The sequence below is a fragment of the Pseudophryne corroboree genome, chromosome 7 (assembly GCF_028390025.1).
Source record: "Pseudophryne corroboree isolate aPseCor3 chromosome 7, aPseCor3.hap2, whole genome shotgun sequence".
Taxonomy (NCBI): Eukaryota; Metazoa; Chordata; class Amphibia; order Anura; family Myobatrachidae; genus Pseudophryne; species Pseudophryne corroboree.
The window spans coordinates 460,179,945-460,198,272 of record NC_086450.1 but is presented as its reverse complement, the minus strand read 5'-3'; positions in this window follow the sequence as shown (position 1 = coordinate 460,198,272).

The window sequence follows — 18,328 nt, the reverse complement described above, 5'->3', positions numbered from 1 at the left end:
AATGGCAAGGGATATCATACAACAACGTATGGAGACGTTACGTCAACGGCAAGAGGAAAATTATAATACAAGGGCTAGAGCTACTCCTCTCCAAGTGGGAGATCAAGTCTGGAGGAGGAAAAATCATTGAGTCAGCAAATTAGATACTCTATGGGAAGAAACCATTCGTTCTCGGCGTTCCCATTGCCTACTTTTATGCTTATCAAATTAAAAAAATTCATGGCGGACCTGTTAGTACAGTATCTCGGGAACAATTAAAGTTATGTACTGCAGAGACTCCAGAATTGCTACCCGAGAGTACATGTACGAACAAAGGAGAGAGAGTTTCTGGGGATGTCCCATTTAGAGATCCCATAGACCTTTTAATGTACATGTGTGGACCAGTCGCCTTACAACCTGCTGGAGAGGCGATCGCCCCACCTCTTGTGGATCCACTGGAAGACAGTGAAGTTAACCCCTGTAGAGTCGTTGAACAGCCGGAAGAAAATATTCCGGACTTAATCATCAGGAGATCAGAGCGCAGCCCAAAGGGTGTCCTACCCTGGAGATATCGAATGTAATTTACTGCGGAGGCGCTTGAGGGGACATGAAGTCTAACAAGTGAATTCATGAGATGCGCGAGGACACGCATATTTCTGAGGGGGTTATATGTAACACCCTATAAGATTGTTGTAACACCCTTTAATAGTGTTATAGAATATGAAACACATTATAAGTGATATATTCAATTAATTCTGAGGAATAACTAAGTGGTTAAGGTATTAGAAAATTGGTGACTTTTATAAGAAGTGTTGCACTCAATTTAACATGTCTCCTCATGGGGGAAGTTAGGTTATACTACAGACTAGGCTGTGCCCAGCACCCCAAGCCTGCAGCATGGATGCCATAAGGAGAATAGTCAGCCACCCTCGAGGAGGACAGAATGCACCACAGCGCGAGCCGGGCGAGCCGCACGGATCTCTCGCGGAGGGACGGTTGGAGGGGCCGGTGGACACGGCTGGAGAGAGAAAAGTGCTGCGCAGTAAGTGCGAGGGAGAGAGCCTGAGAGAGAGATAGGATGCGGTGGAGAGAAAGAGAAGCGGCTGTGTTTCCCCGGCTCCCGGCCCCGGCATATACATACCGTGAAAACTGACAGAGAGGACGGAGCATAACTCTACACAAGGAGAGACATTTGGTTTAGTGATAGAAACAAAGTCAATTTCCAGCAGTAACAGTAACATTTCGAAGGCTCTCTGCATTTTAAGGAATAGACTTTAACTCACCCTGGAGGGTGATAAATAAACTTAAACCTCCCATGACAGATAAATAAGTAAATAAACTGCTATGAGGTTATAGACTTATGTTCATCCCTCTGCAGCTATTGAGGTGTAAACCACTCTCCCTTAACTCCGTCGCAGAGAGTATTTGTGAATGGGCCCAGTGTCGTGAAGATACCCTAATTAAATTAAGTACAGGCACCCTGCATCAGGATAATAATATTTATTGTGGAAGATTTGAGCTGTAATTCCAGCTGACGGAGCCTTGACACGTTTGTCTCACGCTGAGATAGTAAGACACTGAGAGAATTCACCAGTGTCAAAAGGCTACTTACTCCATAATCACCTAACCCTGCAACACTGAGCACATTACTTTGAACCAGTAAATAGCTATGTTAGTTTGTTCCACAGACTTGCAGAGGATAGCCCAGGACAGGAATCAGCATTGCACTAACAAACCTGGGTTTGCACCATTCAAGAGTTTAAATAGTGCAGATACTACTTCTTCAGAATAGTATACAGAACTCCTACAGGAATCAACCTTATGGAGTACAATTTAATTATAATTGATTACTTTCTAGTAAGAATAGAACACTAGCTTTGACTTGCAGGTGCATCTCTTTCCCGAGGAGCGGAGTTTTGATAGTTATACGTTCCGGGATATGTCCCATGAATGTTTCCGTTATAAATATTGTTGCTCTATATGTAATAGCTTTATGGGTCAAGTAAGACTATTTATAATTAAAAGAAACTGTATGTTGTATGTATAATTAGGGTTAGTTGACAAGCTCAAATACGTTTTCCCTTTTCTAATATAGATACTTACTTAAGAAGGGAAGGGACGAGATATTCTGGAGCAGTGTAATAAATGTTAGTAAGCTCAGACTGGAGTAATTTGTTGAAAGACTTGATAAAATTACCCTACAGTTGTTTTAATAACATTATTATTTGGTTACGGCAACTACGGGAACGATTATTTTATAGAATTCATCTATTGTCGTCAGTAGAAGAAGTCCAAAGATTCATCCGGAGATGGACCCCGAATGAAGGTAATCTTATCATTATCGTTAAACGCACCGATTCACACGGTCCAATTGAACAAAATTGAGGTATAACAGATGCGCTCACAGTCCTATCATAGTGAATGCTAATCCCCTCACAGCCCCCTCATAGTACACACTGATCCCCTCAAAGTCCCCCTCATAGTGGACAATGATCCCCTCACAGCCCCCAACATAGTGCTCACTGATCCCCTCACAGCCCCCTCTAATAGTGCATACTAATACACTCACAGCCCCCCTTTATAGTGCATGCTAATTCACTCACAGCCTCCCTCATAATGCACACTGATCTACTTACATCCCACTCAAAGTGTGCACTGATACCCTCACAGCCCCCTTCATAGTGTATGTTGATCCCCTAACAGCTCCCCTCATATTGCACACTGATCCCCTCACAGCCCCCTCTCATAGTGGACAATGATCCCCTCAAAGCCCACTTCATAGTGGACAATGATCCCCTCACAGCCCCCCACATAGTGCTCACTGATCCCTCACAGCCCCTCTAATAGTGCACACTGATACTCTCACAGCCCCCCTTTATATTGCATGCTGATCCCCACACAGCCTCTCTTATAGTGCACACTAATCCCATCACAGCCCCCCTCCATAGTGCACACTGATCTACTTACATCCCCCTCATAGTGTGCACTGATGCCCACACAGCCCCCTTCATAGTGTATGTTAATAACCTCACAGCTACCCTCATAGTGTGCACTGATCCCCTCACAGCCCCATTCGTAGAACAAACTGATGTCCTAACAGCCCTTCTAATAGTGCACTTGTTTCCTCATAGCCCCTTACAGTGCACACTTATCTCCTCACAGCCCCTTACAATGCACACTGATCCCCTCACAGCCCCCCTAAATAGTGGACACTGATTCTTTTACAGCCCCCCTCAGAGTGCACACTGATCCCCTCACAGCCCCATTCGTAGTGCAAACTGATGTCTTAACAGTCCCTCTCATAGTGCACACTGATCCACTCATAACCGCCTTCATAGTGGACAATGATTCCCTCACATCACCTCACATAGTGCACACTGATCCCCTTACAGCCCCCTCTCATACTGTAGTTCACACTGATCCCCTCACAGCCCCCCATAATCAACACTGATTCCCTCACAGCCCCATTTGTAGTGCAAACTGATGTCTTAACAGTCCCTCTCATAGTGCACACTGATCCCCTCATAACCCCCTTCATAGTGGACAATGATTCCCTCACATCACCTCACATAGTGCACACTGATCCCCTTACAGCCCCCTCTCATACTGTAGTTCACACTAATCCCCTCACAGCCCCACATAATCAACACTGATCCGCTCACAGTCCCTTTTATAGTGGACACTAATTCCCTCACAGCCCCCCTCATAGTGCACATTGATGCCCTCACAGCCCCCATCATAATACATGCTGATCCCCTCACAGACCCCCTCATAGTGCAAACTAATTCCCTCACAGCCGCTTTCATAGTGCAAACTGATGCCCTCATTGCCCCCTCATAGTGCACCCTGATTTCCCCCAAGCAGCCCCAGCACATTCACCTTCTTTGATCTCATAAGACGGACCCGGCAGGCTCTGTTATAATTGGATGCTTGCAAGAGCGGGATGCTTTTCATACAGTGACTGGCAGGGGGAAAAGCTGGACCTGTACTTCCAATTTTGTGAAGCAGAGTGGCCTGCTCCTTCACTTTCCTCTTCTGGACAGACAAAAGACTGCCTCCTACCCTCCTCCATCTGGTCAGCAGCAGTGTCCTCTTTCCTTGTCCTTGGCCATTGGTGGATGTGAGGACCCTGGGTTCATATTAGAGATGAGCGGGTTCGGTATCTCGAGATCTGAACCCCCCTGAACTTCACCTATTTTACACGGTTCCGAGGCAGCCTCGGATCTTCCTGCCTTGCTCGGTTAACTCGAGCGTGCCCGAACATCATCAACCCGCTGTTGTATTCTCGCGATATTTGTATTCTATATAAGGAGTCGCGCATCGCCGCCATTTTCACTCGTGCTTTCGAGATGATAGCGAGAGGACGTGGCTGCGTTCTCTCAGTTTCTGTGTTCACTGTTCAGTGTGCTGCAAATATCTACATTCTCTGCCTGAAAATGCTCCATATCTGTGCTTCATTGTAGGAGGACAGTGTAGAATTTTGCTGACCACCAGTATATATATATATATAGCAGTACGGTACAGTAGTCCATTGTTCTACCTCTGTGTCATCAAGTATACTATCAATATCTGTGCTGCATTCAGTGGCGTAACTACTGCCCCCGCAGTTCTTACGGTGGCTTGGGGGGCGAGGGGCTGCGGGGACGCCACTGACTTTGCACAGATTGACATGCGGAGGAGCGTCTGCATGTCAATCTGCAGTCTCTTCCCTCCGCTGCTGTAAGGAAGGACACGGAGCGCACATCGCGCGCCTATCCTGTGTCCCTCCCTGGCTCTCCCCTGGCCGGTCTAATAAAGGAAGTGCCGTTCATGAGCTCTGATTGGCTCATGAACCGGCACTTCCTTTATTAGACTGGCCGAGGGAGAGCCAGGGAGGGACACAGGAGAGGCGCGCTATGCGCTCCCTGTCCCTCCAACACAAAGGAGCTGGGGGATGGGAAGCAGGCACTGTGGGGGAATATCTGGCACTGGGGACAAATACCTGGCACTGTGGGGATATACCTGGCACTGTGGGGGGATATCTGGCACTGGGGCATATACCTGGCACTGTGGGGGAATATCTGGCACTAGAAGCTTATACCTGGCACTGTGGGGGAATATCTGGCACTGGGGGCATATACCTGGCACTGTGGGGGAAGATCTGGCACTGGGGCATATACCTGGCACTGTGGGGGAATATCTGACACTGGGGGCATATACCTGGCACTGTGGGGGAATATCTGGCACTGGGGGCATATACCTGGCACTGTGGGGGAATATCTGGCACTGGGGGCATATACCTGGCACTGTGGGGGAAGATCTGGCACTGGGGGCATATACCTGGCACTGTGGGTAATATCTGGCACTGGGGGCATATACCTGGCACTGTGGGGGAATATCTGGCACTGGGGGCATATACCTGGCACTGTGGGGGAAGATCTGGCACTGGGGCATATACCTGGCACTGTGGGGGAATATCTGGCACTGGGGGCATATGTGGCACTGGGAGCACGGCCCTAGCAACAAGCACTACCCCCTAGCAACGAGCATGACACCCAGTGCATTAAACCCCTGGCAACGAGCATGACACCCAGTGCATGAAACCCCTGGCAACGAGCATGACACCCTGAGCATGAAAACCCCTGACACCGTGCATGGAACCAAGAGCATGAAACCGCTGGCAACGAGCATGACACCCAGTCATGAAACCCCTGGCAACAAGCATGACACCCTCAGCATGAAAACCCCTGGCACCGTGCATGGAACCAAGAGCATGAAACCACTGGCAAGGAGCAGGTAATTTAAAAGTAATTAGAAGCCTTACTGTATAACTTATTGTGTAATGGGCATTACGGTGTGTGGCATAATGTATCACGGACATTGCAGTGTGTGTCATAATGTGTCAGGCATTACGGTGTGTTGTATACTATATCACGGGCATTGTGGTATGTGGTATAATGTCTCAGGGTCATCGTGGTGTGTGTCATACTGTGTCACAGACATTGTATGTGCTATAATGTATCAGGGGCATTGCAGTGTGTAGCATAATGTATAATGGGCATTGCGATTCCTGTCATAATGTGTCACAGGTATTACGGTGTGTGGCATAATGTTTCGGGGGCATTACAGTGTGTGCATATTGTGTCATGTGCATTATTGTGTGTGGCATAATGTCTAAGGGCCATTGCAGTATGTGGCATAATGTATACTGGGCATTACTATAAGGAGGAAAAATGACAAATAATGTAAGGGGCATGAATCAGGATTATTTTTCTTTCCTGTGGTGGCTAGCGTCTGGGCGTGCAGGTTGCAAAACTGGGGTATAAGGTAGTCTTTTCCTGCAATGCCACGCCCCTTTACGTGAATGCATGCCCATTTCAATGAAGCAACGCCCCCTTTTGGCGGCACGCGCATATTTGTCCCTTTGCTAGTGCCAATTATATGGGGTATGGGGGTGGGGCACCGAAGGATTTCTTGGCTTGGGGGAGAAAAATTTCTAGTTACGCCACTGGCTGCATTGTAGTTGTATGCAGTATATAGTAGGAGGACAGTGCAGAATTTTGCTGACCACCAGTATGTATATATATATATATATATATATATAGCAGTACGGTACAGTAGTCCGTTGCTCTACCTCTGTGTCGTCAAGTATACTATCCATATCTGTGCTGCATTGTAGTTGTGCACAGTATATAGTAGGAGGACAGTGCAGAATTTTGCTCACCTCCAGTATATATATATATATATATATATATATATATATAGCAGTACGGTACAGTAGTCCATTGCTCTACCTCTGTCATCAAGTATACTATCCATATCTGTGCTGCACTGTAGTTGTGCACAGTATATAGTAGGAGGATAGTGCAGAATTTTGCTGACAACCAGTATATATATATATATATATATATATAGCAGTATGGTACAGTAGTCCATTGATCTACCTCTGTGTCGTCAAGTATACTATCCATATCTGTGCTGCATTGTAGTTGTGCGCAGTATATAGTAGGAGGACAGTGCAGAATTTTGCTGACCACCAGTATATATATATATATATATATATATATATATATATATATAGCAGTACAGTACAGTAGGCCAGTGCTATTGATATATTACTCGCATATAATTCCACATATTAAAAGATGGAGAGCAAAAATGTGGAGGGAGGCCGGCCACTTGGGTAGCTTAGTTAACCATCCAGCGACCTTTGTGAACCTCTTTTTTTCTTTGCATCATGTTCTGTTTGGGCCTATTTTTGGAAGTGCCATCCTGTCTGACACTGCAGTGCCACTTCTAGATGGGCCAGGTGTTTGTGCCGACCACTTGGGTCGCTTAGCTCAGTCATCCAGCGACCTCGGTGCAAATTTTAGGACTAAAAATTATATTGTGAGGTGTGCAGAATAGACTGGAAATTAGTTGAAAGTATGGTTATTGAGGTTAATAATACTATGGGATCAAAATGACCTCCAAATTCTATGATTTAAGCTGTTTTTGAGGGTTTTTTGAAAAAAAAAAACACCCGAATCCAAAACACACCCGAATCCCACAAAAAAATTTCAGTGAGGTTTTGCCAAAACGCGTCCGAATCCAAAACACGGCCACGGAACCGAATCCAAAACCAAAACACTAGTTTTGCCTATTGCTCATCTCCACCTTGAGAAAGGCAGTGTTCACAGCTCTGCACGGGGCCCCGGGGTCGCTGTGGGTTCTAGGATAACAGCAGTAAGCACGCAATAGCAAGGAACAAGAGCACCTTTATTGCATACACACCAAATATACATGTAAAACCGTAACCACAATATGTACAATTTATACAGGTAGCATTAATAACAATTACAGTTAAATCTATATAAGAGAAAAACTACACAAAGAAACTCCTCCACCCTAGACAGTCAATAATCACCTCAGGGAATATGTGAGCTGGAATCGGGCATGCTGGGAGACTTCTGTGCTGGGAGGGCACTGGAATCCATGTTGCTGATCCCTACCAGGTGGCCTGTGCGGTCCTCTACTCCTGAGAGTAGGGTGTACTAGGTAGTCACACAGCTTTTGGCCGGCAGACAGGGCAGGCATACTAGGACAGCTCCAGATGGAGCAAATGCTTTGCTGCATATACTGTACCCTCTCCATAAAGCCAGGTCCCCAAATGGCAGGCTGACAGGATTTCCATACTCCTGGCAATGGCCCTGCACACCTCCTGTCTCTCAGTCCAGGAACAACAACTCAACTTTTTGAAAAGCCCTTGCGCGTGACCTTTTAAAACCTATAATGCTTGTTTAGTTAGGAGACAACTCTGCCTCTGTAATTGGTTGGATTTTAAATCCTAACATTTAAATGTGTCCAGGGATACCAGTGGATCCCCCCCCCTGTGGGAATGGTGACAGGGTCATCTGCTGAAAGGACATCTAGAAAAAAGCACCTAAGTATGGCGATAAGAAGATTGGCTGCCCTGGGGCCATAACCTGGGTCCTTTTTAACCCCTTGTAGTCATTTGTGAGGTCAGAGGTCATACAGCTGATCAGGGCTTCCTGTGAGGCAGAGGAGAGAGAGAGAGGTGGCTCTGAGGTGTCAGCTTTGACGTCGTGTACATCACACAGCCAGATGTCCTAGAACAGCCTACCTGGCTGGGCACACACTTGGCAACAAGACCTTACACCCTTTAGTGCAATAACAGTACATTCACACATAATACATATATCATAGGCATTTTGTAGGAAACATATCAGGGTTAGAAATATATTCCCTGACAGGCACAAATGCTTATATAGCATGAGGGAGTCACCTGATGCCCATAGTACAATGCTAGGTGCGGGTTATACATACAGTTATACTGTCCTGTTATTGCCAACAACAATATGGGGGATACTGCACCAGCAAGAATACAGACAGTGTGTGGCATAGGATAACCCACAATTATATCTTGCATTCTGCCCTTACACATTGTAGCGTAGAAACAGACTGGCAAATACTATAACCCTGCACGACATCTGGTGATGAGTCGTGACAGTGGAGTACTGTAATGAGTCACTCATTCCAGTACTGCTGATAGTACCGCTGACTGCAGGTGGTGGGCCCTGTCATTACTGCATGCCCCGATGCAATGCACCAGCTACACCGCTGGTAGCTCCATCAATGAACAGATTTTTCCATAATACAGACAGAAGTTCTTCTGATCTTGTTGATCGACATTGTTCCTACAGTAAATGAAGACTTAGGCCATCACTCAGAATGTACTGCAATTGTAAAGCTGCTCGCAGCAGCTTTACAAATGCAATCAATATTAATGCAAATGCAGTATGGGGTGTTACATAACTACTTGCTGAATTTGTGATTGCTCGCACTAAGACCACATTACAGCCTGGGAGCTAACATCAGAAATGACGGCCACCACCGCCTCCATCTCCCTCACTGAACACCTCTGCCTGTCAATCAGGCAGTGGCATCCTGTGATGCAATTGTAGGACCCGTACTCCACAAGGACTTAATTATCCAGGAGCAGCTTCTCTCGCTTTGCCTAGCAAATGTGAAAGAATGGGTTTATCATCTGAGGAGGCTGCCAACCTGGCCAACAAGGACATTATGTCCAGGGCTCCGGACACAAAAAAAACAACATTTGGTATGCCCAGGCAGTGGAACAGAAAGGAGAGGCATCCCTCTGCAGCTGTACCATCTGGCATAATGGTGGGTAAACCTGGTTTGGGCGATGTCTGCAGGTGATTTCATTGCAACACGGAGGGGCACCTCACTGCCATTGCCCTTCCAAGAAGAAGTCAACGTCCCTTTCCTGTGGATGGTCCCGCAGGGGAAATCTCTGCCAGCTGTCCTGTGTACTGGAGGGACCCCAGGAGCGACCGAGGGATAATATGCAATAAGTAGAAGTCTGAGACCAGGAAACAATTGGTATGCAAGACTATGGGACAGAAATGACATTGATGGGGTTTTCCATGAGAAGGTGAACCTGATCACTGTTTTTTCAGAATCATTATCAAGGCATTAATTATTGTTAGTAAATACCTCAAATTTAATATTCCATGAAAGAAAAATAATTTTGCAGCACTATTTATTGTCTTAAATCATGGCTGCCTACTGATGATGTTTTGTTTTCAAAGTTGCCACCATTACATATGCATCAGCTGCTTATGTTCTGCAAGTTCTTAATTAATCTGGATGCTATTTAAAGTGTTTACTTCAAGGTTAATCTAAGACTTTGTTTTAAAAGGTAAGTTTATGGCTAGTGTTTACTTCAAGGTTAATCTAAGACTTTGTTTTAAAGGTAAGTTTATGGCTAGTAATTAACTTGCAAAACAGAGTGCTTTAATTGTCCCGCCCATGACAAAAAACATACAAAAGTTTTTGTAGTGAGATAATGGTTCTGAGGTCAGGTGTACAGTTGGTTAGCAGTAAGCATTAAGGGGGTAATTCAGACCTGATCGCTCGCTAGCAATTTTTGCATTGATGCAATCAGGTCTAAACTGCGCATGCGCATGCACCGCAATGCGCAGGCACTTCGCACGGCTTCAAAGTGGATTGCCGCTCAGCCATAGATTGTGCTTCACACAGGCATTTGCAAGGAGATTGACCATTTTCAGGGAGTGTTTGGAAAAATGCAGGTGTGTCCAGGCGTTTGCAGGGAGGATTCCTGACTTCAATTCCGGCCCCAGACAGGCTGAAGTGATTGCAGTGACTGAGTAAGTCCTGGGCTGTGCAGAGACTGAACAAAATCTTTTTGCACCTCCCAGCTGTACATGTGATCACACACTTGTACAGCTAAAGTACACTCCCCAGAGGGCGGTGACTATGTGAATGCAGGTCTGAATGAGGGCCTAAGTTCATTACATGCCATCCCAACTTAGGCCTCCCTCACCTTCTCCACCTTTGAGGTCCACACTATCCACCTCTTCTACCCCATTCACCTCCATGTGGCAGTGATCTACCACCCTCCTGGCCCCTGTTCACCTTTCCTTGACAAGTTTGCTGCCTGGATTCCAACCTTTTTCTCTTCCGACCTCCCCTCATCATCTTCGGTGAATTTAACATCCCTATTGACATCACTAATCTTCTTGCCCTTTCCACCTCCTTTGGACTTTCTCAATGGACCTCCACCTCCACCTCTAATCACAATCTCGGCCACTCCCTTGTCCTTGTCTTCACCCACCGATGTGATCTCTCATATTTCTCAAACTCTTCTTATTCTCTCACTGACCACCATCTGCTTTCTTTCACGCTCTCATCTTCCCCTCTCCTATCCACGCCCAGACCCACCATCACCAGATGCAATCTCGAGTCTCTCAACCCCGCTATCCGGTCCGCCCTCGATACTTTCCTCTCTCCACTTTCCACTATGACTTGTCCCAACCAGGCAACCTACTTCTACAACTCTTCCCTTACCACTGCTCTTGACTCTGTGGCCCCCTCTCCTCTGACACCCTCCGCAAACTCCAAACCCCAACCCTGGCACACCAAACTAACACGATTCTTACAATAATGTTCACGCTCCGCAGAACACTCCAGAAGGAAATCTCGCTCTCTGGTGGACTTCCCCTATTTCAAGATTATTCTCTCCTCCTACTGCTCTGCTCTTTCTCTCGCCAAGCAATCCTTTTTCCAAGAACTCATCTATTCTCAGTCCTCCAGTCCACGCTATCTCTTTGAAACTTTCAACACTCTCCTTTGCCCCCCCTCCTCCTTCCCTCTCATCATCCCTCACTTCCACTGACTTTGCCTCTTTTTTCATCTCCAAAATTGAGGATATTCAACATGACATCTCCTCCTTTCACCTCTCTGCTGCCCCCTGCTCCCATCATCATTCCTCTCCATCTATGGCAGTACGGATGGTGTAATGGTTAGCATTACTGCCTCACAGCACTGAGGCCATGAGTTTGAATTCTACCATGGCCCTAACTGTGCAGAGTTTGTATATTCTCCCCGTGCTTGCTTCCTCGGGGTACTCCGGTTTCCTCCCACAATCCAAAAATATACTGCTAGGTTAATTGGCTCCCAACAAAAATTAACCCTAACGTGAATGTGTCTGCGTGTACATATGATAGGGAATATAGATTGTGAGCTCCACTGGGGCAGAGACTGATGTGAATGGGCAAATATTCTCTGTACAGCGCTGGGGAATATGTGTGCGCTTTGTAAATAACTGATCATAAATAAATAACAAATTTATCCCACCCTGTCCTGCTTCTGTCCCACCTCAGACAAGGAAGTCCACTCCCTCATCTTATCCTCCCCCTCAACCTGTCCACTGGACCCCCTCCCCTCTTCTCCACTCCCTCTCCCCCACTGCTTGCTCCCATATTTCCCTCACCATTCAAACATGCTCTGGTATAACCTATTCTCAAAAAAAAAACAACCTCGACCCTTCATCACTCACTAGCTACCACCCCATCTCTCTTCTCCCATTCGCCTCCAAACTACTTGAGTGACTGGTCTACAGCCATCTCACAAGCTACCTCTCTGACAACTCCATCCTCGATCCACTACAATCTGGCTTTCGCACACTCCACTCCACCGAGACTGCCCTGGTGAAAGTCACCAATGACCTGCTTTCGGCCAAATCCAGGGGCCACTTCTCTCTGCTCATCCTTCTGGACCTCTCTGATGCCTTTGACACCATGGATCATCCTCTCCTCTTCTGCACACTCCAAAATGCTGTCCTCTCTAGCACCGTCTTTGACTGGTTTACCTCTTACCCCATTAACCGCTCCTTCTCTGTGTCTGCCTCTGGCACCACCTCATACCCTTTCATTCTTCCTGTTGGTGTCCCTTAGGGTTCTGTCCTAGGCCCCCTTCTGTTCTCCCTGTACACCACTTCCCTGGGTGTGTTCATTAACTCATTTGGCCTCCAATACCACCTCTATGCTGATGACACACAACTCTATCTCTCCTCTCCTGATCTGTCTCCCTCTGTCCTCTCTCCGGTTTCCAGCTGCCTCTCCACTATCTCCTCCTGGAAGTCTGAGCGCTCTTTGAAGTTCAACATGGACCAAACTGAACTCATTATCTTTCCCCAGCCAGAGCAAAACCCCCTACCAATATCTCTATCACTGTGGACAACGTCATCATCTCAACCTTTCCTCAACTCCGCTGCCTGGGCATCACTCTTGACTCCTCCCTCTCCTTTGCACCCCACATCCAAGCTCTGGCGCAATCCTGTCGGTTCCAGCTACGCAACATTGCTTGCATCAGGCCAGAGTGAAACTAACTTAACTTATCATCAACTCACTGGTCATCTCATGACTCGACTACTGCAATGTTCTCCTCACTGGCCTCACTTTCTCCCATCTCGCTCCCCTCCAATCTGTCCTCAACTCCGCAGCTAGGCATATCTTCCTCTACCGCTGCTCCACTTCTGCCACTCCCCTTCTACAAAATCTACACTGGCTCCCATTCCCCTATAGAATCCTCTTCAAACTCATCACCCTCACATACAAGGCCATCTCTAATTCCACTGCTCCCTACATCTCCAACCTCCTCTCCCTTCATACTCCCTCCGCCCACTACGGTCGGCCAATGACAGTCACCTCTCATCTGCCCTGGTCACTGCTTTGCATGCACGAGTTCAAGATTTTGCCCGTGCTGCACCCCTTTTGTGGAACACGCTCCCCCACTCTTGTAGATTCTCCCCAACCTTGCAAAGCTTCAAAAAGGCACTGACAACCCACCTATTCATCAAAGCGTACCCTTCAGATGCATAACCTAGTCCTGAGGCTGCTCCTCCATCCCCCTGCATCATGCCTTGAACATCTCTGCTTGCTTACATACTGCCATCAGGCTACCTCCCGCTTGCTTGCTCCTCATGTTATCTGTCTGTCACCCCTTCCCACTAGATTGTTAGCTCTTCAGAGCAGGGCCCTCTTTCCTCTTGTTGTCAAAGCCCTCTTCTCGACACATTTCACTCGCAGCTCTCTCCTACTCAGCGACCATCTTTACCTGCTTTCTCTCCTGCTGGTAAAGGCTCATCTCTATCTATGGACGTCAGACCCAAGTAGTACGATGATTACTCCCTCGCTACTTACTGTATTATGTTTTGAGAATTGTGGTGCTCTTTATTACCTGTACTCTATTTTTGTTATTTATTTACTGTAATGACAAGTTTTCTCTCCCTGCACTGTCCTTTCTATGGTGTTGCAAAACACTTGTAGTGCTTTATAAATACAATGTAATAATAATGATTACCTCTAAAAATCATTTACTGAATTATACAGCTGCATCATCAGGATTTTAACCTTTTTTAAACTGTCATATCCATGACAAATTGAACACCATAGGCCAAATGTAATGCAGTGGAATTTTGCATAAATTTGCGTGTTGAGCGCTAAAATCACACATTTTGCAAAGTAGACCAATGTAATGGGGTGTGGGAACATGCAAAATCACATGTTTCCTGCAGTCCAAAAAATCGCAATGGCAAAACTCGTATCCAGATGTTTTACCATTGCAAACGTACAAATCAGGCAATGTAATAGGATGTGAATTTACAACTCACACCTAAAACATTACCAGCAAAATCAACAATAAATAGACCAACGTCTGGCTGCTGAGATTGACAGAAGCATGCACAGATCAATGAGATATGTGCATGCTTCTGTGTGTGAAAGTAAAGAAAGAGTTAAAAAAAATGGCGTACATGTTCCCCTCAAATACATAACTACCCCTGGGCTCTTTGAGCCGGTCCTGGTTGCAAAAATACGGACGGGGAAGGATTGAGTAGTGTTCTCCCGTATTTAAACAGCCAGCACCGGGATCTTGTACCGGTCCTGGTTCCAAAAATATGGGGAACAAAAGAAGTAGGGGTCCCTTTTTTTTTTTAAATTAGCACCGGGCTCCACCTTTATATTAGTCCCTGTGGCCACAGAATTACACCCTCTAACTAGTCACCCCTGGCTGGAGTTCCCTGGGTGAGTGGGAAGCCACGTATTGTACTCAAGGGCCAGGGATGAAGCCCAAGGCTGTCTTCGCCGTACGTGGGCTTTGGATGGTGGGATGATAGCCATAAAAGTGTAAAAAATAAATATATAAATGAATATGGTCTTTTGCTGTGCAACTACAGGTCCCATCCAGCCTCCCCCACTTGCTGGTACTTGGAGAACCACAAGTACCAGCATGCGGCGCATTAAAGGGCCTACTGGTATCTGTAGTTCCTCAACAAAAGACATATTTAAATAAACACACTCCATGAAAGTATCTTTTTATTAAAACACACTTACACACTCACACATACTACCTACATCCCACGCCACCATTCTGTATATATACTTACCAAATATCCAGTGTAGATCGGTCCTCTTCTTTGCAAGTAAGTTTCCACAAGGTTAAAAAATAAAAAAATCCCGGTCCAATGTACTAAAGGGGATCCATGTTTATACATGGATCTGCTTTCCCCAAATGCCTGGACCCCTCGTGACTTCTGTCAGTTGGGAACCTGCCAGCCAATCAGGGAGCGACATGTCATAGTGCTCACCTGATTGGCAGTGCGCTATTGGCCTGCCAATCAAGTGGAGCGCATAGGCAGTAATGGGGAGAGAAATCCCCATTATCACCTATGGTAGGAACTTTGCAGTCTGCGGTAGACCGTGAAGTTATTTGAGGTCACTCACAATGGACAAAGTGCCCTATTCAGCATGCGTTGTAGATGTGCGACAAATAGCACAACTACAACCCTTAACTCTAACAACACCTAGAACAGGGCAAGTCTACCCCACATGCTGAGTTATGCCCCCCCTCCACTAACATGTGAGCACATTGCTGTACAGCAATGCGCTCGCATGATTAGGGTTGCCCTATGCCTACGCAGCTTAGCTGCGAAGGCAGTTGGAGGGCATCCATCTTTTGGCACGCAGCAGCTATGTGTGACATCATGCAGCTGCCGCAGCCTGCCCCACAAACGGTCCTGACACATCCGAGTTGCCCAGACTGCGCTCCCCAAATGGTGCATCGATGCCTACAAAACTCATTGTCAATATCCCATCACCGCAATATGCAGGAATTGCTTCTTTAAGCAGAAAATTTAGCTCACGTATTTTTTGCCTTATATGAGGAAAATAAAGCAATAAAATACACTTACCCATTATTCCTCACCCTGGGGTATATTTACTAAGCTCCCGATTTTGACCGTGATGGCGTTTTTTCTTCTAAGTGGCATCTCGGTCATTTACTAAACAGTAATCACGGCAGTGATGAGGGCATTCGTAATTTTTTGCAAGTCCAAGTTCAAAATTACGAATGAATACACCATCGGTCAAATTACGCCTGTTTAGATATGAATCTCGGTCATTTACTAACCATTCGTAATTGTATTTGCTGCCGCGAAAATGCTTTCGCGGCCGCGAAAAATTACGATTCGCATTTTTTTCCTAAAAAAAAACGCACCAGCCTTTTGAAACCGCGTTTGCATGTGTACTTAATTATCCATTACTCCCACCTGTTTTTTTGGGCCTATAAAAGTGTTTCAGGCACATACTGAACTTCTCTCACTCTGAAATGGCGGCTGTGGTGTGTGGCAATGGTTTTTTGTTGGCTGTGGGATACGTTAGACTGCTCCATGAGGCTTCCAGGAATCAGGACCAGGTAAGTGAACATGGCCAACAGGTTGTCCAGGTACCGCGGAGGCTGCGCCAGCCTCGTTTTTTTAGAGGGCGTTTAAACTTAAATGCATTGTCCGATGATAGGGTCATACAGATGTTCCGCCTAAATCGAAACAACATTTTCCACCTGTATGACCTTGTCAAACTGGGCATAGACCCTGAGACAGCACGCTCTCGCTCTGTCTCAGGCCTACACAAACTCCTGGCTGTGTTACACTTTATGGCTACTGGGAGCTTCCAGGCTGTGGCAGGCGACGTCATTGGGATCTCACAGCCCACCTTTTCAAGATATTTGATGCAGGTGAGTCTAAAAATACATATGCGGTTATGGCTAAGTGTTGCTTGTGTAAGTTGAAACACCACAGTATTGTAGAGAATACCTAACATGACACTCACCTTAGCTTCTTTAATGTCCACTCAGGTTTTGGATGTGTTGGAGCCACACATTAAAGCCTCAATCTGCTTCCCTACTGAGGAGTCGGAGTGGAGTGCTGTCAGGGTAGCTTTCTATGAGCTTGCTGGCATGCCCAATGTGCTGGGGGCCATAGATTGCACACACGTTCAGCTGAGATCACCTAAGGGCCGCCAGTATATATATACTAATAGGCATATGGATCAATCAACTAATGTCCAGGTGGTCTGTGATGCAAAATTAAAAATTATGAGTGTTGTTGCAGGTTACCCTGGTGCCTGCCATGACTCCTTCATCCTCAGTCAGTCATCGCTCTTCGATAAATTTGAGGAGGGACAAATGCCTGATGGCTGGCTGTTGGGTATGTTGAAAATGTTTTGTGTGTCTGTCTTTTAACCACAACCTAGAGTTTGGAGGAGGTGAAAGAATAATCTAACATATGTCCTAATGTTGACTATATATGTTTTTCAGGTGATGGGGGTTACGGCTGCTACTCTTGGCTCCTTACTCCATTGTCCCAACCTGATTCTCCTGCTGAACACAGTTATAATCATGCACATAAGGCTACGCGGAATGTGATAGAAAGATGTTTTGGGGTGCTGAAGTCACGTTTTCGGTGTCTGGATAAATCTGGTGGCCTTTTGTTGTATAGTCCCTCAAAGGTGACTCGAATTGTGTTCTGCTGCTGTTTTCTCCATAATCTGTGCTTAAGTCAACATCTGGCACATGATGAGGGAGAAAGCAGTCAGCAAGCAGAGGAGTTAGAACCATCTGGTGACAGTGTGAGTACAAATGTAGGGAGGCAGGTACGTCAAGAAGTGATCCTGCGATATTTTACAGGTCAGTTTTATTATGCTGTAATTATCCTTCACTAAACACTTTGCTCTACTTTCTATTGTGTGTTTTGTTACTTACTGTTTGTTGTTTATAGTGGTGTGTCCATTGTGCTTAGTTGATGCTAACAAAACATTTACAGTCCTTACCCTGGAAAAACATACATACATACATACATACAGACCAGCTTCATAAATTTTGGAGACGGACACAGGAATGTGTTTTTTATACAAATTTTTGTATTTATTTTTCCAAAAAAAAAAAATTTTTTTTTCGCTTGTGTGTGCTGGGTGCTGGCTCACTGGCACGTGCTCTTGAGGAACGCCGAACAGGGGAGGTTACTGGCGTTTGGATAGGGGTCGTGGTCCCCGAGCTGGAGGTGACTTGCTGAGCTCCCATCATAGAAATATTGCTGCTCAAATTATTTAAACTTGCAATCAGCTGAGTGTTAGTAGCAGTGTGGCTGGCTACAATCCTGGATAAGGACTCATTCACCACTTGATTGTGTTGAATGAGCTGAACGAGTGCC